This window comes from Colias croceus, chromosome Z (assembly GCF_905220415.1).
Source record: "Colias croceus chromosome Z, ilColCroc2.1".
NCBI classification, from domain to species: Eukaryota; Metazoa; Arthropoda; class Insecta; order Lepidoptera; family Pieridae; genus Colias; species Colias croceus.
Window position 1 is genome coordinate 3,497,749 of NC_059568.1, and position 24,149 is coordinate 3,521,897.

General features: G+C 34.2%; 1 protein-coding gene across 2 annotated transcripts in view; it reads right to left on the bottom strand.

The window, feature by feature from the left end:
- LOC123705005 overlaps positions 1-24,149 on the bottom strand; it is a 76,803-nt gene that overhangs the window by 52,349 nt on the left and 305 nt on the right. The window lies entirely within an intron of this gene.

Below are 24,149 nucleotides of genomic sequence, written 5' to 3' on the forward strand. Positions count from 1 at the left end.
ATACACTCAAATGTAGATTATATACGTAGATATTCACGTATTGACCATCGGCTTACACAACTCTATTACTCCTTAATACAAATGTTCCCGTGTAAAGCTTTGACGATTAATCGATCAGTTCAGATTCGGTTACACGAATACCATTCGTCCACCGCCCAGACATCGAATGCAATACAAGCCTCTGTCCACCGCAAATATAATTAACACAGGGGGATACCCTTAACGACCACCCATCATAATAACTCAAGTACGGCCGAGACACAAGCAAATGGATATCTTTGACAACTTTGACGCATGAACGCAATCGCACACAGGAGCGATACAGGCAAATGGATATCTTTGACAACTTCCACGCTTGACGACACAAAGCCAATCTGTATACTTGTAGAGGGGAGATCGGTAGAGGGACAAACCCATCGGGTGAATAGAGATAAGCATTAACTATGCCATTAAAGGCACTCACGCTTAGGAGTGAAAAGAATACGTCACCCGCTGAAATTAAAAGAATTGTCACACGAGTAATCAGAAGTATTTTGTACTAGCTGCGCTCGCGTATGGTCTTAGCGTGATGATGTATATATAGCCTTCTTCGATAAATGGGCGCCGCCGAAATAATTTTTCAAATCGGACCAGTAGTTCTTTAGATCAACGCGTTCAAACAAACAAAAGAACAAACTCTTCAGCTTTATAATATAAGTATTTATTGCTTATGAAATTGCTGTCCGAAATGTTAATGATCAGTTTCCATTGAGTCTATGTTTAATATACAATAGTAAACTTATGTGCACTATTTCTGTTACTGTCAACGAAAATAATTGAGACTAATTTTAAATGTCTTGTCACACTACTCAGCCTTTGCTTTAGGTATAGGTCGACCTGTATTTTTTACACGCTTTATATTAGCTTCACCTTTATGTTTGTATGTTTGTAACCGACTTCTTTGGGCGCGATTTTGACCCACTTTAAACGGCCAGATTTCGTTCAAACTTTGTAGATTTATTGAGGACCGATGACAATACACTAATTTGATAAAATTTTCTATTTTTTAGTTCGGTTTAGCGTGTTTTTTAGTTTTTTTTAACTATTATTATTTCAATACAACTACACTATAATCGTATCCAATAATTCAAATACCATACATTTAATTACTGATGAATTCGGGCCGTAATCTCATTGAATATTACATCAAATTAATGGTAATTACTCTTGAGTAATAACCATTAATTAACCAAAAAGCGATCGACGTCTTGACGTCGATCGTCTTTTGTATAGCTCCAACTGCTGTCCCTCTAGGCTCTTAGGTACTTCCAATCAGTCTAAGTCTAATTCAAATCAAATATTCTAGTAACGAATATTTGATTCAATTTAACTGTATATTTATTATTCCTGATGCGAAATGTAAATTATTAGATAACGTAGGTAAATGTATTGATTCTTTCCCCATTTCAAGATGTAGTTGTTTTTCTTTTTCCCTTCTAACTCGGTACTAAAATATTTATAATAATTTATTGTAGGTATCTCATTTAATAGAAGTTTATTTCTTCAAACGACTTAATCTTTGCTCAACCACCTCTTTTAAAATGTATCTCTTCATTTATATAAATGATCGTCTGAAAGAGATTGTTACCTAGCTATAAGGCCGCTAATTGTACATACTTTTCTTTGTTTGTCTCTTATTTATTTTTTTGCCATGAATCTATCTATGTCTAATTGTGGCGCTGTAGCTCTGAAGCAAAAGGATAAATCTTTGTGCTTTCATTTATTGAAGTGAAACTTCTTTATCGGGGGTGGAAAAAAATTTAGTGTAACATTTTTTCGTTACGCGTGACATTTTTCCGTTACGCGCCATCTTTTTCTTATCCCTACCACGCGTGATTCGACGTATTTCTGTAAAGTTGCATATAATAAATTATTTTTTGAAAAATATGGTCATTAAGAAGTTTCACTTCTTGCGTGTGTACACTAGTACACGCACACATTTTTTTTTTATATTGGCGTGGTCAAGAAAGTTCAATTTTTGCAGTTGAAATAAAATTTAATTGTCGAGATATCGAATTTAAATTTATAATAATATAATCATTGTTAATCGCTGCAATGAAGCACCTAGACAACCCTTCAAAAATAATTATACGACTCGAATTACAGAATTTGTATACATGTTTACATTTATCAGTATCACTTTGCGTTAATACAGAACGATTGCGTTTCAATTTAATATATTGCAGTTAATCATTAACAACGAGCTATTTTAAATATGATGAAATAAAGTAGCGTAGTTCCCAAATTGAGACATGCTTAGCGAACTTTCATCCGGTTTTATGAAACGTGTTTCATTAAAAGCTAAGGTATTGTTTAGCTTTAGTGCATAGGCTTTATCATAATATAACATCAAAAGTTTTAACGAAAACATGAACGAAATCCCGTGACCCCAGTCCGGCGTGGCTTGTTCCTAAACCTATTTCAATTTAGTTCAGCGATCGAGTGGAGATCACTTCGTCCTGTACGTTTGTGTATTAGCAACTTTCCACCGCTTGTTTTTTGAAACAAATTGCATGATCAAAACTGTATGGCAGGACCAATTGTAACTCTGCTGTTGTAAATCCTGTCGATTCGGTTCTCACTGTTGAAAAGTTTTACAAAATGCTGTTCTGAAAAATTTGTTATTATACCCTCTATTTCCTACAAATTGGCTACCAGAAGTAAAGTACAACAAATGCAATTATTACTCTTATCGCGTTAACTGACTACTCAGTTCTCAGTCAGACAAAGCAGTCCACATCGTACAATGTGTGCAGTTTATAAAATTACGTCTAAAGCAGACGCCACAGACGTTCCTTTACAACATAGTTCACGATTTACGATCGCAACTTTATAACAGTCGTAAAGTATCGAATATATTCATAATTTTATTAATACATATTCGCTTTGCGTATAAAAATATCAGCATTAACGCTGGTGACAGGAGTTGGCATTCGTGATCGTTCCAGCCTACATACGTGCTTATTTTGGTCCTACGTCCATCCGCCGGGTTTATCTCGAGTGTCGTCGCTGCACAGTGCACTCTGTCAACAACTAAGAAAGAACGAGACATGGTCAGCGTTTATTTATACAGCGTAACTAGATGCACAAGCGTAATGCGATTCAAATAATGTCCGTGATAGCCAGTGGACGGTACGTCCTAAGTACACACTACACAGTATAGCCGCACACACGTACATGCCTGCGCAGGCTAGAATGAATAACGACTTGCAAATTAGAACTTATTCTGTTGATCCGTTAATTGAAACTCCGACGTATGCATTTACAAGTGTAAAGTTTCGTTTACTCGAGAACGAATTGTAAAAGCTATTGCATTGCTTTTGACTGGGGAATTGCTTAGTTTTTGCACGTAGTTTGATATCGTTGCTAAGGACAAACTGAAACAAATTGAATTTGTTTAGGGTATTAGTAATTAATGATAGTTTATATAACGTCCCTGTGCTGCAGTGATTAGTGGTCGAAAGTATTATCCTTGAGTTCTTTAGAGAGCCGGTTCTGGATATACACATCTTCTTATGAATAATTAGGGTAATTAATTAACCATATCATAAGCAGAATCACAAGTAAAATAATCAAATAATTAGAACAGTATTATCACATCAAGTGTTGTTTCTCTAACGGGCTAAATTATAGTACGCATGCAACAAAGTAAAATAAGATAACTATTTGTAATAAATACATCGCACGACACTATCACAATTCACATATCAACAACAATCGATTTGATGCCGAATCATGACGCAGCGAGACAATCTCCTGTTAAATTCCTTTCTCACATCATTTCCCTACATCGCTATACGTGACTATACGTGGCTCTTCGTAGCTATACGTAACTATACGTGGCTCTGCCAAAGATATATCGGCTGCTCGCTGACAGACAGATCGCTCAGATGGGAACGGCCGAATCCTCAGATGTAACTCAATTTTAAACCATCGTCATGTCTGATTACATCAATGTCGTATAAATTTGCATTGTGTCGTCTTGAGCGGTTTACGTGTTTTATTAACCGATGTCATTTTGTGTTGAGACACGAAACATATTTGATATGGAAGCATATTTTAGGTTGTTGTAGTATAATCCGTAACAGACCCTAATGCGCAAAACCGATTTGTTAGATAAGTACAAATCTTTAGTAATTGCATAAGAGGATACAGTAAAATCGCTCTGATTGGATGAAAAAAATACATCAATTAGATTGTAATACGACATGTCCATTAACTGAATGGAAAAAAGGATTAATCTGTATTACGTGAATGCCATATCGTCATAACGTGCAGTTCGGGTGATTGAAAATATAATATTTATTTCGGGAACAGAGAATTAATTGTACGTATAATAAATGTCTAGAGGAAAATGTTATATAATATTGCAAATATATATGTTATTCGAGATAACGAGTACGACATGTAACGTAATGATATGATATGTTGCTTGAAAAAGATTTCCTGATTTTCCTGATTGCTGGAAACATACAGATTGTTTCTAATTGGCCATCGCGACGTGCTAACAGTCTAAAGACGGTAGATCCCACCATTTCGATTCACTTTTTGAGGAGTGTTTGAGACAATTTAACAGCACGGCGGGATAAAATAGTTCTTATTGTCATTGTAAGTCCTAGTGAATGGGCGCCGTGCGGAACAAAGGACGCTGGTAAAAGTTAAGTTGCGAGCTCGTGATAAAAGAGTAAAATTTCTTGGCAATCGCTATGCCTCGTCTGACTTTTTGAGGAACTAAAGCGGAAGCTTATTAAAAGGGATAAAGAATCTAAAAAATATCCTTCGCTTGGACAATGTTGGTCGCTGGGTTATAATGCGGAATACCCGAGCGGAAAATAAGTGATAGAATTTGAAACACCTCCGCTATTACATGTGGCGCGTTTGTGTTCTCTACACTGCATGCGAGACGGTGCCACGAAAGGATACGGAAATAAAATTCCCTTGTATAAACAAAACCACAAAGAGCTTATCTTTTGTGGGGAGAAATAAAAATCTCTTGAAAGCCCTCGGCGTGGAATCGAGAAATATTTACAGAATGGACACTAATGCTCAGCCACCAGAGCAACTAATCTTCTGGGAATCATTCTAGTTACGTTTTTAAAATATTAGTAACAATTAGCCATTGTTTTCATTTATTTTTCCACTCCACGTTTAAGCCTTCGTTTATTTTTATTGTGGCAAGTTACTTCACTTTGAATCTATTCGTCCACTTTACATAATAAACTCTCTAGTAAAAGCGTAATTGAAAAGGTTAATATTTTATTTATTGTCGGTTATTAAAATGACTGTTTTTATTTGCGTTTGCATGACGTTCTAATTATATTTTAGTAAATTATGCGATTTCACGATATAGATTTATAGACCTTCCAAAGTAGGAGAAACAGAGGCGATATACAGAAGTTAACATAACAACATCCCCGAAATCCAAGTAAACTAATTTACGCTTAGAGTATACCTACTAACAGAAATTTAAACTAATTTATCAAACAGAGGTATGAACACGTTGCGTTATTCTAATTTCTAACGACGTTGCGCACACGAAACAAAAATTCATAACTGCATCGTCTAACTAGCTAACGAGACGAGGCGTCTCGATAATTGTGTTCGCAACATTGTACGGGCGCTTTGACCCATCGGACGCTGCAGCATAATGCAACTGCTTCTACATCACGCTCGCACTAACATGCACTAACTACACGAGTGTCGCTGTAAACACTGTGTCAAGCGCTAAAGGGATTTACGCTTTAAAATCACCCTTTGATTTCGGAAATTAATGCTGAAACACAAAGCGCGGTAAACGCGCGCCGCGTATCGTGACGTGGAATGATTTATTGTAAATAAAACATACTTGATAGATAGATTTCAACTAAAACAACAAGCTTATTTGGTCAGTGTTTAGACATTATATGTTTGGGAGGCCTTTTGTATACCCCTTTAACGGATGGTTAAAAACAGTCGTAAATGTTTTGTGACAACAAAATGATAAACTAAAATGTAAATCCTGATTTTTAAAGGTTTTCTATAGGCAATCAATTTTTTTCACACCGCGATTCAATTCAAAAGAGCCTCCGCAGTTAGAACGTATTTAAATTAAAGGGATTATTTTAGACGTCACACAAGAGAATTTGTCAGTATATTTTACCTAACAGTCTTTGATATACAAAAGTTGTTGTAGAGATCTAGCAATTTAATAAACAAGTGATAACTGCGTTAAAAACAACCGACTTCAAACTTGCACTTGCAAAATTTACAAATACCTACAGACAAAAATGCTCATAAAATAAAAACTACTGGGCCTATCCGAATAAAATTTTTATGGGACCAATTCGACACCATCCCGCATCGAACAAAAAAAGAATCACGTAAATCGGTTCAGAAACCTCGGAGTAATCGGTGTACATACATAAAAAAAAAAAAAAAAAAAAAATATACCGGCCGAATTGATAACCTCCTCCTTTTTTTTGAAGTCGGTTAAAAATGACAACCGCACCGTACGACCACTTTGTGTATTTAAAAAGCAACTTTAGAGTGTACCGCTTAATGTCTAGTTTGTCGTATCTAATTTGCGTCGGATGCACTCATTTGTCTCGGTACAAGGCGCTTTTTAGTATGTGTACGTGCATATAACTTAACATCGACGCGGACTAACTAAAACTAAATGTTTTTAACTGGAACGGCACTTTAGACACTCCCTCGGATGAAACACCAAATTGGCAAGTCAAATAGGGCATCCTTTGTCACGGAATCGTTTCAAGCCGCACAGAAATGGCCTTGTCTTCGGGTCCAGGGGTCAAAGCGATGCAAACGACGTCAATTAGCCCTTTTGCTGAAGCCGCGATACAATAACAGAACATAAATTATGTACATCGAATTTTATTATAAGTTATAACAATGTCGAATCAATTTTGAAGAATAGTAAGTAAGGCACACAAATTGAGCAAGATGTATTTGAAGAAGAACAAACAAATCATCATCTTCATCATCAGCCCATATACGTTCCCACTGCTGGGACACGGGCCTCCTATGAGGGTACAGGCCATAATCCACCACGCTGGCCAAGTGCGGGTTGGCGGATGACACATGTCGTCGAACTTTTTTAATTCTTCGACATGTCGGTTTCCTCGCGATGTTTTCCTTCACCGTTCGAGCAGTGGTGATGTTACAACATGCGCAGATAAATTGAAAAATCAATTTATTTCCTGCGCGCTCGCCTGGTCTCGAACCACGGACTTATCGATTCGAAGTCCGAGGTCTCACCACTGAGCCACCACTGCTCTAAACAAACAAATATAAGCTTAATATTATGCCGCCATCAAAATCAAAGAGAAACATCGTCTACAACATATTATCTCATTAAATTCCACAAGGACAAGCAATTCAACAAACAAGCTTTTACATTCCGTCAAAGCGTGTTAATTCCCCAAAATAATGTTAATGCTCCACTACGTTACGTAAGGAACTTATTATGCAAAACGCCAAGTTAGCAGAGTCGGCCGCACGGGCTCCGCATTGTCTGCCAGTTACTTGTCAACAATTCTGCTAAGCGCAACATGCTAATCGGCTAGCGTACAACAATAACATCTGAAAAACTGCAACCATTATAATCTGTGATTATAATGTTAGTATCTAAACGTCTTATTTACATGAATATTAAATATAGTTTACGAGCGATTCCCACGAAAAGCTTATTTTAGTTTCAGTTAAACACAAATTTGTTTAAAATATGAATTAACAGTTAACGTAAATAAATATATGCTCTTTGCTAGAAATCCATGTGAAATTTGTTCAGAGGGCAAAGTTTTGCTCATCAAAGTTTTCAAACGTTTATTTACAGAGAATTTAACGAGCACATTTCAAATTAAGAGATGACCCTTTACGTTTACACATTTGCGATTTTTGTCGAGTCGAATAGTATTAAAACAAAGTTTCCTTACGAACGTGTATACGTAAATGGTGCTTCAAACTCTGGGATATGTTCATCTAAATATGGACAAAGCACAACTATCTCTGGCTTACATCTACATTGATACCGAGCGTAACGGCGCCAATTAGTAGTTTAAGACATTGCGGAAACCGCGGACCGCAACGCCGGCAAATGGCTATCATATAATGTGTCTACTACGTGTAACATATCAGACGCAAACCCTGGAAGCGGGCGGTCTGTACCACTGCATCGCTTCAGCGATTCATTACGTTCAATCGCAAGGTTTACAGTACAATTTCAAAGGTCAGCTGTACCTGCGAACGTTACAAGGGACTACTCAGTTATTAACTTTTAATAATAAATATAACAAGCAAACGGAGTCACTTTTAACGTTCCTCGCAATCAGGATTCTTTGAATTATTAAGTTAGTATGTTGTGGCAAGTATGAATTAATAAACGAGCGTTGAATATCGCTAGACCACTAGTAACAAATCGAATGACATTAACTTGTTTCATTTTATTATGAAGTTATAACCGACTGCCACGGAGTTGGCTTGAAGGTTACTTCGCGCTAACTCCTCGACACCTACCTATGACACGACTCATGTATGCAAATTTAAGCTTAATTGAACACTGGGAAGTGGGTCAAATTCAACACAAGGAATTTGATTATTCGCAGACAGTCATCTAGACAAGTAAAACTGCATCTCGGAGAAAGATGTTGACCTTGAACACTTATTATCGCATCATTAGCCAATAAACGGCAATTCCAATGGCCTCATAATGTCAGTATCAATTTGAAATTCAACAGTAATTAGCGCCCTAACAATCGAATCACAATTCGAGACTCCATAATTAGACAATTTTTCACCACTCCTAGCGCAACCCAATCGCTATGGTAATTATAGGAAAAAACAGAATCATTATTGTGATATTTCTGGAATCCCGTTGTTTCCCTTACCCTTTATAACATACATGACACGGTTGATATGAACGAAATATTCATTCCATTTACGATCGCTCGAAAAAGACAATAACAACGCAAACAAGCGGCTCCGAGAATTCGTGAAAAGCTGAAACTTTGGACGGCATGAATCGAATCAAAGGCAGCTGAAGTATTGGATATGTAGTACAATTATTATTGATACTGTATACAACGTGACTCTGTTTCGTGTATACAACTACCCTTTTATTAATAAAATCTCCTGTACCCTGCACAACCAGATTCCGGAACCTTGCAGTTCCAGAAATTGTATTCTTTTTAATGGAAATATAATTAAATAATTTTGAGAAGTCAAATTCTGAGTCCAATTTACTTAATGAGTTCGAAGAAAGTGTCCGAAAGTTTTGAGAAGATGATTCGAATTAAGTCCGAAGATAAATTCAATTGTTTACTCAAACTCAAACTCAAACATTTATTTATTCAATTGGACTTCTTCGAGAAGCACTTTTGAAACGTCAATACATATTTTTAACATTTACCACCGATTCGGAAAGCAGTATCTATGGAATAATTAAGTTAAGTAGTAACTACTATGCAGTCATTATTCCACGCGGACGAAGTCGCGGGCACAGCTAGTAAAATATTATGCCCAATCTATAAACATCTATCATCCCACGATCCAACACCTCTGGGAATTATCGTTATTTCTTTTATTCAGAATTATCTTGCATCGAATAATTCCTCCTATATATAGAGCCTCCCACTTTGATCGGATTCTCAACCGGTGCGCTCAAAAGCCCACACGAGTTATACACGTGTAAATTCTAATCCGGGATAACAGTAACATGCAGGAAGCGTGGAAACCGCTCGGCCGGTAGCCGATGGCAACGGTACGCGCGGTTCTGACAGCTTTTCTATTCCGATGCCACGTCGATAAGTCTCAATAGCTAATAGAGGAACAAAATCAACGGTTTAACATCTGAATCCATTTTACGCCGAGCGTGCACTTGACATATTGGTCGTTTGAACTGAGCCCGTGATGAGTTTAATCAGAGTTTCCGCTGAGATGGCATTTATTGTTCTTTTAGAGCGGCCATTTGAATCTGCTGACTATTTGTTCGATTTATAACAGATGTAATGAAAATTTATTTTTTACCATTTACAAACGCTTCGGTTGAACGAGTATTTCTAGAATAGGTTAGTTTTTGTTATTAGCCTCGAATTTGTGTCTGTCTCAAAAAGAAATATCAGTAACATAACTAATTTACCTATTTATTAGATTTTTAGGATGGATTACTTCAATGTGGTTTCAATAGATAAGCCCATACAATTACAATTACAATTACAACGTAACTTATTACGAAACAATGGCAAGAAATACGACTAGACGCGATGTAACGTATCGTAATCATTTCTTATTTCTTCTTAATTATTATAATTGAGAAGGTACCGATTTAGAAAGACTAAGTCTAGAAAAATAAATAGCAAATACTTACGTAAAAATCGACGGCAAGATCAAATTGTAGCGAGTCACAGGGGAAATATATAAAAGCAACTAAAAAGCAAATTGCGGTATAAATAACAGAAAAGCGGAATACACTTGCTTCAAGATATTTTTAAGTTCATTAGTCTCGAATGCGGGAGAAGCGCGCTATGCAGGAATCTTTATTTTAGACGGTTCAAAGAAAATTTCAATGTTATCATTTTTATACACTAACAGCTGAATGAAATATTTGCACTCATTTAATATCCACATTTTTTCAGGTAATCAATACATTCATACTAATATTTAAACGCGAAATACCGTCTGTTTGTCTCTCTGTTATGATTTCACAGATAAAGGCACCCTTTTTGTCAAAAATCAGATCCTAAAGGGTAATTTTCATTTCCTATTTCAATAGAAAATAAAAAATGTTATCCGCTGGGACTTTGTGCCTGCGGGTGAATCCGCGCGTGGCGCATGATCTAATAAAGACAAAAAACCGAGACACCATATTTTTGGATAGCGTAGCATTGATTTGTGTGTTTTCTAATAAACTTATACAAGTGCAACGTTTACAAAATAAACAAGACGCCCCGCTGCGTTATCGCGCACTGTTCGCTCGCAAATATTGCTTTTGTATCAAAGTACTACAAAGATGAACTCTGAATTTAATAACTCTGATCTTAATTTTAACACTGGCCTTGGCCTTTAAGACTCTAGTTACTAGAGCGCATCGTAGCGGTTCGTTAAGTAATGAATTTAAGAGGGGCTGGTTCCATCCCTTTATGCAAGACGTCTCGCAGATTTAGATCGGTTTATGATTGGACATGAACGGCCCGGAGCGGGGTTTATTTTATGAATGGGCCGAAACGTCGTCAGTCGACCGTCCTCTCTATCTGTCCGTTGCTTGTACTATGTTACTGGGTCACAGCTGTTATTAAGTGCCCCGGTTGTATGGGAATTACAATATGTTAAGGTTATGTACGTACGATCAAAATGTTTCGTCCCAAACATTTATTTTTAAATAAATAATAAAAACTATTTGGCGTTTAATGTTCGTAGAAGGATGAGGAAATTATTATGAAGGTATTCATAACCATGATCCAAATTCCCTACAGGAAACAAATGATTCAGATAATGCAGACATAAGTACTTGTAAGTTGTAAGGGGCTGTCCATTAATCACGTGAGGCTCGAAAGGGGGGGGAGGGGGCCATCAAAACATCACGAAATATCACAAGGGGGAGGGGGGGTAAAGTGTATTTATTTTTCGACAAGCGCGCGATACTCAACCGAAAAGCGGCGTTACATGTATTCATTTTTAGTCAAACGCGTACAACTTTTTCGCATATCTTTCATTATTTTTATGTCATTCAAAAACAAACTGCAATCTTTCTGTCTATAGACCGGGAGATACTGACACAAAATTTCGAGTCATTTTTAACAGGATGGCGGTTCTACAGGGGTCTTAGTACGCAATGACAAAAAGAAAAACGATGGTGTGAACGCTGGTACCGGCGGCTTAGTCGCGTGGGCGTTAGTCGAACTCGTCGGAAAAATAGCGAAACCTACCTTAGATGATTACATAAAAACTACCTTAGATGATTACATTAGATGATAGTTATACCAGTATTTTTTTATAAATAAAAAATTGATTCTTTGCAGGTACGAAAAAATACACGTGATATATGGGGGAGGGGTAGTCTTAAACCTCACCACGTATCACCAAGGAGGAGGGGGGGTCAAAAAATACCAAAATAAACTTCACGTGATTAATGGATGGCCCCTAAACAGTTATGTAGGTACTTGTTAAAATTATTGTTAACTAAAATCGTACAGTCGAATGTCAGTATTTCAAATCAGTTTCAACTTTTCAATATCTTGTACAAATATTACTTGTAAGTTAGATCATACAATTTTGAATTTTATTTTAAATGATGTATGAACAGAAATATTTTAAATAAAAAACAATTAAATACAAACTATTTTAATACAGATAGAGGAAATAAAACAACATTAAAACACCCCTGAACGATTAGACATAGTTCCGTCCGTCCCGGCAACCTTTGCGCGTAATTGTTCTTTGACTCAAACTTCATCGTCTAGAAGAAAAGTATATTAATTGGTGCTGTCACCAGCGAGAGTTCGCTAAGTCGCTGGAGCAGATTGCCAATCTATTTCTAGGCAAATTAGGTACAAAGTGGTCCGCGGAAGTTACGTTTTCTAAGGCTGTCAGGTTAGTTCGCGACCGTGTGGACGACGGTCGCCAGATTGGTTTATTTCTGGGCGAAGGCGGAGCGACGCCTTTGTTTCGAGGCTTCACCTGACCGACGGACGGGCCGGAACTGACCTCCGCAAATATTAGCTCTAAACTCTATACAATGGATAACAGTAATAGATTCCAGGAGTGTCGCTCAGTAGGGACTCGACTGCGATGTAACGAGATACCGAGTTTCGGATTTGGTTATATCAGTTACTGCGGCCCGTTATCTCTCGACTGAATGATAATTACATTATGAGATGAAGTGAAAACGCACATTTGCTTTATCATTTCAGACGAAGCGACATTTCAGCTTCTGGGTATTTGTTTTTGCTGAAATGTACTTCATATCATTTTACTGTATCTTTAATAGATGTAAATTGTAAAATATTCTTAGGTTAAATATACTATATTTATGTATATATATTTTTTTATCTGCATACAGCAGAGTAAAAATAATACCTACATTTATAAAATATGGAATGAAGAAAAATTAAAGACCATGTTTGAATAATTCTAGCATAAAATCAATTATAAGTAGGAACTTAGACATCGTTTTCTCTATTATTTACTCTCATTTTCGTGTGCTTTTGATTCGTTTTGACTTTTTTTGCTTTCATTTAGAATTTAGAAGGATCTATTCTCGCAATAAACCTTATGGGCGTTTTTCCATTACCCGGCCCGGCACCGGCACCGGCGCCGGTGGCGCCGTGACGTTGCCGGGGAAGCAAAAATCTATGAAAATGTATGGCTCGCTTTTTCACTTACCGGCGCCGGCGCCGGCACGGCATTGAGTCCTGCCGGCGCCGTCGCCGTCGCCGGGGTAGCAAGCTTCCCACATGTGCCGGCCCGGCAAAATTGTATATTTATATGAATTATCATATCAGTACTGTACCACTCACCGGGCGTAAACCGGCATCGACACCGGCGCAATGGAAAAACGAAGTCCCGGTGCCGGTACCGGTCCCCGACCATGCCGTTGCCGTGCCGGAGCCGGGCCGGGTAATGGAAAAACGCCCTATGGGTTAGTACTGTATATACAGTTAGGAAACTAACCCCCCCCCCCCCCCATGAAATTATGACGTATAGCTATAGGGCTGTTACTTTTTGATATTTAACCGACTTGAAAAATAAAGGAGAAGGTTATCAATTCGGCCTGTATATTTCTGTTTGCTTTTTTTCACAGTTGATTTTGTGGTAATTTGGAGATTAAAACCCGTTAAAATACAAAAATGGTGTAGCCTAAATATGAATTTACAAGAAGAAACAATCCGAATTAATACAGCTTGTAAAAGTAAATACGTTTTTATCAGTGCTATATTACGAAATCTAGTTTTGTTATGGACGCCGAAGGCTATTTAATGTACCTAAATTATTTATAATGCTTGATATTTGTATTATACATATATTCAATAATTATTTTAAACCAGAATTTACAATACTTGTATGTAGGTATACCTACTAAATTATTTTTAAAACGATAAATTAAATTAAATTAAAAAACACAAAATATGCAAAAATAAATTAAAATTATTATTATACGAGCATAGAACCTCTACCTTTTTGTTTTAGGATGAAAAAGAAAATAGTTTGACAGGCTTAGTGCTTGACAAAGTGGTAAAGTCACGTACCTATCGATAAAAATACAATAATTATAATATCTATCTTTTTCTTCCCTAATATTTACGTAATTATGCACATAAATTTAAACAAGATTTTTTTAAGGTTTCCTTTTTTTATATTTTCGTGCTCTTCTAGATTGCGTAAAAAATAGATGCGATCTTTAAACAGACTGGACTCCTAATAGGTACTATTTGTAGCTATCATTTTGATAATAAAGAAAATATGTCAACATAATTTAAAACTCATACTGCCATATCTATAGAAATTAAAAAATAGTCTCTTTTTAACTTGTAGTCAGATATGGTATTTACAAATATATTTATTGAAAGGGCTACAAACTGAAACAATCGATATTTATTTAATGTGAATTGACATCACTTTAAACTTTTTTCCATACTATATTCAAAATCTGTGGATGTGTCAACCGCTACTATCGATCCCCCTCAATACCCTCGTAAACACGCTTGATGGGGGGGGAGCCATTACGAACATTTTGTATGAAGTTTCCTAAAAGGGCTGATAGACGTACGAACTTTAAAGTCGCGGTTTTAAAGTTCGCGTACTTACTCGGCTCGCGGCGGTGACAGACGTGCGAGCCAAGGCGGGCTTCGAGTAAAATTTCAAACATGTTGGATCGTCAACGAACTTACTCGACGGTTTTTAAGTACGCGTACTTGGGGTGACACACGAGCGAAAAAGGTCGTCGAGCCACAAGTTCGCGTACTTACTCGTACGTCTGTCACCCCTTTTACTGTATGTATCTGTATATTGTGGTAAACGTGACTACGATTTCTGATTAAAAGCAAATAAACGCATAATAAAGTTTATAACTTTTTCCATATTGTTGTTATTACATTTCGAAGACTGTTCTTTTGGAAGATACATAAACAGCGAAAAATTGATATGACCGCAAAACGGATTATTAAGCCGGGTTTAAAACCGAATCGGATATCGCGAAAACACTATCATTATAAAGCTAATTCAACACATCCGATTATAAAATAATGATATATTCTATAATTATTGATACAAAGCCCCCAGCATAATGTGGGAAATTATTATGAACAATGGATTGAGTTTTTAATTATCTCATTGAAATTGGTTACTTTGCTTTAATTATAACGTATTAAAGTGGTGTTTAGATCAATTATCGATGGATTGATTTTGAACCTTCTTTGCATTACAATGTCTTTGTTTTTCTTTTTTATAATACAATGCAATAGAAATATTTAGACAGAAAATAGTTAACAAAATTATTATAATGAAGTTACTTATATATCGTCGCGTCGTATAGAATTATATACTCTCCTTGGTTTTCAACTAGTTTAGCATTTATAGGTAAACCAGAATCTGATGGCAATTGGGGAAATCAAAATTTTGAGTGTGCAACCCTAGGGAAAATGGACTGACCGATCTTGATACTGCTTATTTTTTATTTTGTCCTCAACATTATTAGTCACATTACATAAGTGAACAATACTGTACCAAATAATGAGATATCCACTTAATATTTTGTAGGTACTACTTACATGTATAATATACATATTACTTTTATCTATGTAATACATATTATTATTTACCTACACATACCTGTATTTGTATATTCATTATCATTAAGCCATGTAAAAATATGGATGTAATGATAATGCAGATCAAAACTAGATAATGCTAATATTTTTTTTTATAAAATAGAAATAACAATAAAATAAAATAAAACTATGTTTATTTTCGTAAGTATTAACAGATACACAAATAATTATAAAATTGACTTGGACAGCTTGGACTTGACGTATAGCCGTATTGGAAACTCCTGTAATAAGTTTTCATAAAATTATATTGTAATCAAAAAACAATATTATAGTTAGTTACCTACCTACTTATAATATTTTTAATTTTAAGTATCAAAACGGGCAAGTCCAATTTACCAATAAAATATTCAAAATTGAAAATTGTGATGTGTTTGACCCTTCTTCATCGAATGTTTTTCTATACACATTATAAACAACACCTCTTGCTTGTGATCGCAGCGGCTTTTTCGACATCTTCGAAGATTTTTTAGACAAAATCCTAAAAATTATTCAAGAATTGCAAAGAAGACAAATAATTTGACAACCATTTTGATAGTTGTCAAATAAAATTGCCATATGAAAATCTTTTATTTCTTAAATATAAATATGCCATCAGATTCTGGTAGACCTATACAATGTATTGTTTTTACATAAATAAAGAGTAAAATAATATACCTACATTATGAAGAGAAAGGTCGATGCAAGGAAAAGTAAATTCTAATAAATACGATGGTTGTTATGCATAAATAATATTTAGTTGTATTTTTCCACAAAAGAAAAAGTGATCTACTTAAATAGCTTTGACTAAGGCTTTGACATACAATAGCATAGAGACTTGAAATTCCAACAGTTAATTTGCAAAAGTATTCATCATTTAACATTCACATTTACAAGAAATCCGTCTCATTTTATGGAGCAGAAAATATCTTTACATTAATTTAAAATACATTTCATTATGTCGGAATAATATGTTCGGTTATTTAACAACTTGCTTGAATTCTTTCACAGTTTCATTATTTATCCAAATGGAATTAACTGTATTCATTAACTTTATTAAAAATATTATAAAGGTATATCTGTAAGGTATTTAATCTATGGGTCTGTACAATTTATTGTCTGTTACCTGAATTAAATGTTATAAATAAAATAAAATAAATAAAATATACAATAATAATAATCTATAGAAACGTTGTATTGGATTTTTCTTTGTATTTTTAAATACTATATTTATTTGTTGTTAAGCTGAAGTTTGTATATTTGATTGGTCGCGCTTATCTCAGGAAGACTGCTGTTTGATGAAAAATATGTCTATGTTGGATAGTCGATTTATCAAGGAATGTTTGTGGTTATAATCTTCTGCTAAATATCATCACTCTACGACAAATAGGAAAGTAGCAGTAATGAAAAAGCGGATGGAGCCGCAAAACACAGCAAGTACGAAATAATTATGATGAATAGGATTTATTCCGAAAATAGATTTTTATTTCATTATACATATTCGGAATATTTTCCGTTAAAGAGCTCATACATTTTCTATAGTAAATAAATGCGCGTTGGTGACGATTTTATTCAATTGATATTTGAAAGCTTTACACACCTTTTTCAATGCTGTACAATCTGTATAACGGTGAAAAGCGTATAGAATTTCTTCAATAGTTTTCGATTCATCACACTAAAAAAGTTACAGGTTATAAAAACAAAAGGAAGCGGCCTGTGGATATTACTTTAGACTCTATAATCTTGTGATAATCAAGAACTAAAGCACATTGCACACTTGCGACTGTTTCTCTATATTTTAGAATTCTTGTAATTTAGGAAGCACTAAAGCCCATTTCACACTTGCGACTGTTTCTCTATTCGTGCTAAACCCTGTAACCATAATTTGCGTGGAAGCTGTCAACTCCGTACAATGTGAGGTGTTCTGTGCGGTTATAATAATAATTAATAGTGTAAACTAAATCACAACTGTTTGTGTAATTTTATAAACACGCTCTCATAGGATCCACCTGTAGGTATGTTTGTATATAGCTCTCGACTGTATACTCTTTTTTTCACCCACATTAAATGGATAGATTTAATTCGTACTTATCAAGGATTGGTGACGATTATTTTAAGACTTTTTTTTCTATAGCGTTATATTTTACGCAAATAAAAAAAAATATCTTAACATGAGATGATGTACCTTACAAAAAATTAATGAATCCTTCCATTCATCGAGTGCACAAATAGTACCCTTTACTTCCTTATAAGTCTTCAAGATAAGAGATAGGTACAATTCTGAAAATTCAACAATTCGATGCGCTTTCTTAACTCGAGTTCAAGTAACTATTACGTTTAGAAAACACTACTTATTCAGGTTAATAAAATTTGATCTGTTATCTCACATAATACTTAACGGTACCGCGAATAATTACCTGTATAACATTAAAGTCGAAAGTTTATTCGACACTTGCAACCAAACATAACACACGGAGCTTATAAGATTAATTGATTTAGGGCCTGTTAATTGGAATCGAAACTCTATTGAAATGATTGGACTAATCGAAACGTGTTACAACAAAGGCTTTGATTGGTTCCTGTTATACCTAGTTTACTCGTCTACCAGTTTTGTTATTTGTATGGAGGAAAGGCATTGTGTGCTTTTGATTTTCCAACTTAAACTATGTACAAATACCGCGTATTCCCGGTAAAAGGTTAACGGTAGATTCGCAATTTGACGTGTTTTTAATTTGTATTGATTCGCCCGCAATTTTCAGCTGAGCGTGAATTTTTTATTTATTTATTAAATATACATTTTATTTGAGGAGATAGTTTTCATTCAGGGTTCGTGAAATATGAGATACATGTTTGATTCATATTATTGACGTTCCGAGTGTATTTTTCAGTTAGTAGATTTTTTAAAGGTATCTGAATGCCGCAATTCAAATATGAACTAATGTTTGGATCATACACTAAATATTAAGTGCCTGTAGACAGATATATTGTTCTAAAATGTACGTAATTGACTTAACGTAATGGCACCGAATACCGACCACTGATTGATACGGCTAAATGAATCCTTTAAAAGATAAATTAAAATAATATAAATAAGAATAATTTTAATTTTTATTGGAAAATAATTGTGTTTTAAAATCAGTTAACCAATCTACAATATAACTGTTTACTACGAGTATATGTATAGCTATTTTTTATGGATCTCATGGCGCGTTTTTATTTATTTATTTCTGATTCCTGACAGCTATTCTTACAATAATTACATAATAATTGAACAATACGCCAATGAAAAGGAATAGTAAATAAAAACACAATAAAAATGTACATTCTATGATATCCGTTATTACCAAGCTGAGTTTTATTAGTAGACTACATACCTACTTGGTGCAATTTACTTCGATAAGATATTGCCACTTATAGCGTATTAATAATCAATTTAACCTGATATACATCTGTGTACTTTTTTTATTTTATTATATAGAGATTTAGATTCGTTGACTTATTTTTATTTTAAAATCATTTTAAAAATTCTTGTTGGTAAATTTAATTTTTATTTCAACTAGGAGGTAGGTTAATAAATACGTCGATATTTACAATTTATTACAACAAAAGCCTAAAAAGATTGGATTTATTATATTATTATCTATATTAATATTATAAAGCTGAAGAGTTTATTTGTTTGAACATGCTAATCTCAAGAACTACTGGTCTGATTTGAAAAATTATTTCGGTGTTGGATAGCCTATTTATCGAGGAGGCTATATATCATCACGCTAAGACCAACAGGAGCGGAGCCACGCGGGTGAAACCGCGGAGCGCAGCTAGTGCATTATATAGGGATTTAATTTGCACATATTTCTCACATGCAACGTAATTAAAATATAAAAGTGAATTCCTTTTTTTTCTTAATCACGCTATAATTTGAGAAACACCTAACCGACTGCATCCGTCTTTTTCCTTAATTTTACAACACTTTTGTATAAAGGTTCGTTTGAAACGGAACGTTCATTTGAAAATCATGCAGGGTCATAAAATGAGAGAAAATTTCATGATAAATACAGTAACCTTCGTGTGAAAAATGCACATTTTGTATTAAACTGATCATAATAGGTTCTGAAAAGAACCTGAAAGGAGGAGGAGAATCTCTCAGAACTCTCTGCTCCCGGAATATAAATTCATATAATATATGACATATCGGAGAATGCACGTACATATTATTATTGAGAAATGTATGTCGCACAAAGACAAACAAAGAAAGGCGTGAAAGGCCAAAATTCTAAAAATTCGGCCAGAAAAGGACCTTGGCTCCGCAATAAAATTCTTTGACCTGGTTTCATGAACAATTTCGATAAAGCGCTACGAAATAAATTGAAAATAACGACTAACAATTTTCGGCATCTCGTTTTATTTTACGCATACCTACCCATCGTTTTTGTAGGTGCGAAAAATGCCTCGAATTCTCGCTGTTGATACGATTATTTGATTTTACCGCAATATGTATAATTATTTTGGCGTGGACATAGTCCATTGAAAAGTTACATTTGGGGTTGCATTTCTTAGAGGACGCAATTTTATTTTTTTGATGTGTAGAGGGGGTTAGTGTGAAGCTATCAACAAGTTTGTGGGGTCGCCACCCTTGTCCCACGGCCGTCATCTTGAAAATAGCGGAAGATATGGTTTATACGATATATCTCTTAAACTGTTTATCTGATAAAAAAAATTTGTAGACATTATTTGATGCAAATTAAATTTTCTACAATTTTGGTCCAGCAACTTTTTGTCGTAGAACTATAAATAAAAAGTTATAAGTGAAAATGTTCAGATAATAGAGATATTTATATTTTTCAATAAAACTTTTTTTTATCATTTTACGAAGAAATGATATCAGACCATTTTTGTAGATTTTTTTCGAGGAACAACTTTTACATACAACATTTTTTCATAAAGTCAATAGCCTAAGGTTTTAAAGCGCTCCGAAATTAGTACTATTTTTCAGTACTCTTAGCTATACGTTATACATATAATATGTGTGTACTAATAATTATTTGTCATCAGTTATTGTTTTTTTTTGTTATTATAATATTTTTAATAATTAATTTTGCATTATTAATAAATAATTATTGACTCTTTTCCCCACCATCCAGGAGGTAGAGTCTGGAAGCACGTTTTTTTTACGTTGAAAAGCAGGGCTGAAATGTTCTGTTCTTGCAGTGCTGCATGGGAAAAGAGCCAATAGCCAATATATGTATAGTTAAGAGTACTGAAAAATAGTACTCACTTCAGAGCGCTGTAAAACCTTAGCTATTGACGTAATGAAAAAATGTATGTAAAAGTTGTTCCTCGAAAAACAATCTACAAAAATGGTCTGATATCATTTCTTCTTAAAATGATAAAAAACAATTTTATCGAAACATTTAAATAGCTCTAATTTCTGAACATTTTCGCTTATAAATTTTTTATTTATAGTTCTACGACAAAAAGTTACTGGATCAAAATTGTAGAAAATTAAATTTGCAACAAATAATGTCAACAAACTTTTTTTATCAGATAAATAGTTTAAGAGATATATCGTAAAAACCATTTCAACCACTATTTTCAGGATGGCGGCCGTGGGACAAGGGTGGCGACCCCACAAACTTGGTTTTAGCTTCACATTGAACCCCCCTACACATCCAAAAAATAAAATTGCGTCCTCTAAAAAATGCAAGGTTAAGCCAAAAAAATGTAACATTTCAATGAACTAACAAGCTTACACACGTAATGTAATCTAGCGTAAATATATCATTGCCAATATGGTACGAGAGCTACCAACGTTTTAAAAAAAGTCATTTTAGTGTAGTTGGGTTTTTGATATGCTGTTTCTCCTGCTATTTCGGTTAAAGTCCGGGCTGTCTGGCTGGCGGTAGTGGTTGCGTTTATTAGTGCGCATCTTATCTGCACAGGACTTATATATCTGCACTTAACTTTAGTCATTTTTTAACGCGTAATTTTTAATCTTTTGCCTTTAGATAGATCCATCAGACATACATTTTTTTCGTTGTTAAATAGGTGCCAGACGCAATTTTTATTTATCATATATATGTAATTTCACTTATTTCGATGACATGTTAATTATTTTAAATAAAAAATTGCGTATGGCACCCATTTAACAACGAACAAAACGTCTTGCAATAAAAAAATTATCTCTGATGGATCTATCTAAAGGCAAAAGATTAAAAATTACGCGTTAAAATATTACTAAAGTTAAGTATATCTTCCTGTGCAGATAAGATGCGCACTAATAAACGCAACCACTGCGGCCAGCCAGACAGCCCGGACTATAACTGAAAAAGCAAGAGGAACAGCATATCAAAGAATTAACTATACTAAAATTCTCTCTTGTCAACGTTGATACCTCCTATACGAATAACAATCGCTGATTTCTATGTTTTCTATTTTTATTTACGACCAGCGCATCATATGAGTTTGATACTAAAAATAGATGATAATCTGAATACAAATTCGTCGTCGTTGCGCCCGTCAAATATGGGAAAAAGACGAGAGATTAAGCATTAATACGTTTTGTCAAGTGAGGGACAATAACCATACATCCTTCTACAGAACCAGTCAGCCACTATTCAGTAAATGCTCTTTATTCATGTACAAGACTTGTTATTTTATGCCCCTATAAAGATGTAGACATATTCTGACTCAGTTTTGACAATACTGTAGGTTACATCTGCTTAATCACCCTCTTCAAATATACCTTTTCCATTTGTATTTTTTCAATATGGGTTATAATAGATCTAAACAAGATAACTATTCAATGAATTATAGCTAACATGGTAACCATACAAAAACAATACAGATTGTAAGAAAATTTGTACATCGCTACTGCAATTGAAAGCTTGTCAAATTAATGATAAAGGGTCGAAATTGCTGGACCCTTTACACAATACTGACTTATAATAAATTTTATAAATGATGGCTTAATAGCAATTTATACTATAAGACTAAGGTAGGTATATGGGGTAATTTTGAACTTAGCACGGACCAATGGGCATGGTTTACGGACATGGTCCATCTATAGAAAATGTATTTAAATAAAGTCAACATTGGAATACTAGAGAATAAGCTGTTTTTTATTATAATTAATAGACCATCAGCATAACCTGTAGATAGTCACATGCTTATGATAAAGAGCATATTTAGATTGACAGCATCACGGCTTGTATGCTAAAATATACATAAAAAATTGCATTAGCATTGCATGAAATATGCTTTACTCTATTTGCAATATAATATTTCAAAATGAATTGAAATAATTAAAAAGTTGTAAACATAACACATTGAAATGATCAGAAATGGATACCAAATGATATTAAATGAAATGGTATATTCATTTAGCAAATGAAACAATTTAATAATCTAATAACATTGAGGATAGCAGAGCACACATTGAGTCACAGAAGCATAATAATTTCAGATTAATATTTATGTAATGCAATGTTTTTTAAACATAAATACTTTATGAATGATTGAATATGTCAATATTCAAACAGAAATGTAAGAGAAATCAAATGCTAATCAAAATTATATGATTATTTGTATGAATTAAGAAGTTGTTCAAGTTTTAAAATATGATTAACAATTTGAAGTTTTCAAACTAGAAAAAAACATATTATGTTTTTTATAAGACTACCTACTTAATCATTTCAATTGAAAAATTTAATATTATTGCTGAGTGTCTATGGTAAAAATAATGTGTTCCTTGTTTTAGCATGAAAAAATTACAAAATAGAATAAATTTTATCTTAAACACCTAAAAATATGTTTAGACGTAGCATAAATATTAATAATTTATCCTATTGATAGTATAATGCTATGTTTATGAATTTTCAGTGATTGTTTTTTGTTGTTTATTTCATAAATATGACACTTGTATACTTTTATAAACTTATGCAACATCTTAAAGCAACCTTGACTTAGTCATAACTTAGTATAAATATTATAAAAAGTTACATACACATACATAAGTAATTAATTAAAACTATGTGTAATGAATAGGGGTCCTTGGTGAATTAAAATCATCATTTACGTAATTAAAAAAAAACTTCGCTGTGCAAAACTCAAAGCAAAAAGGTATAAAACGGCCAACAAAACATTTATAAAGAGTGCAGTAATTAGAGTATAGACATACTAAGTATAGAAGAGTACACGAGAGCAAATTTCTAATACACAAGTACACATAGCGTGGAGCGTATGAATGTAAACACAATAACAACCTTCGTTCACATAACCAATGTTTCTGTAATGAATGAAGCCATTCGCTAGAGGGAC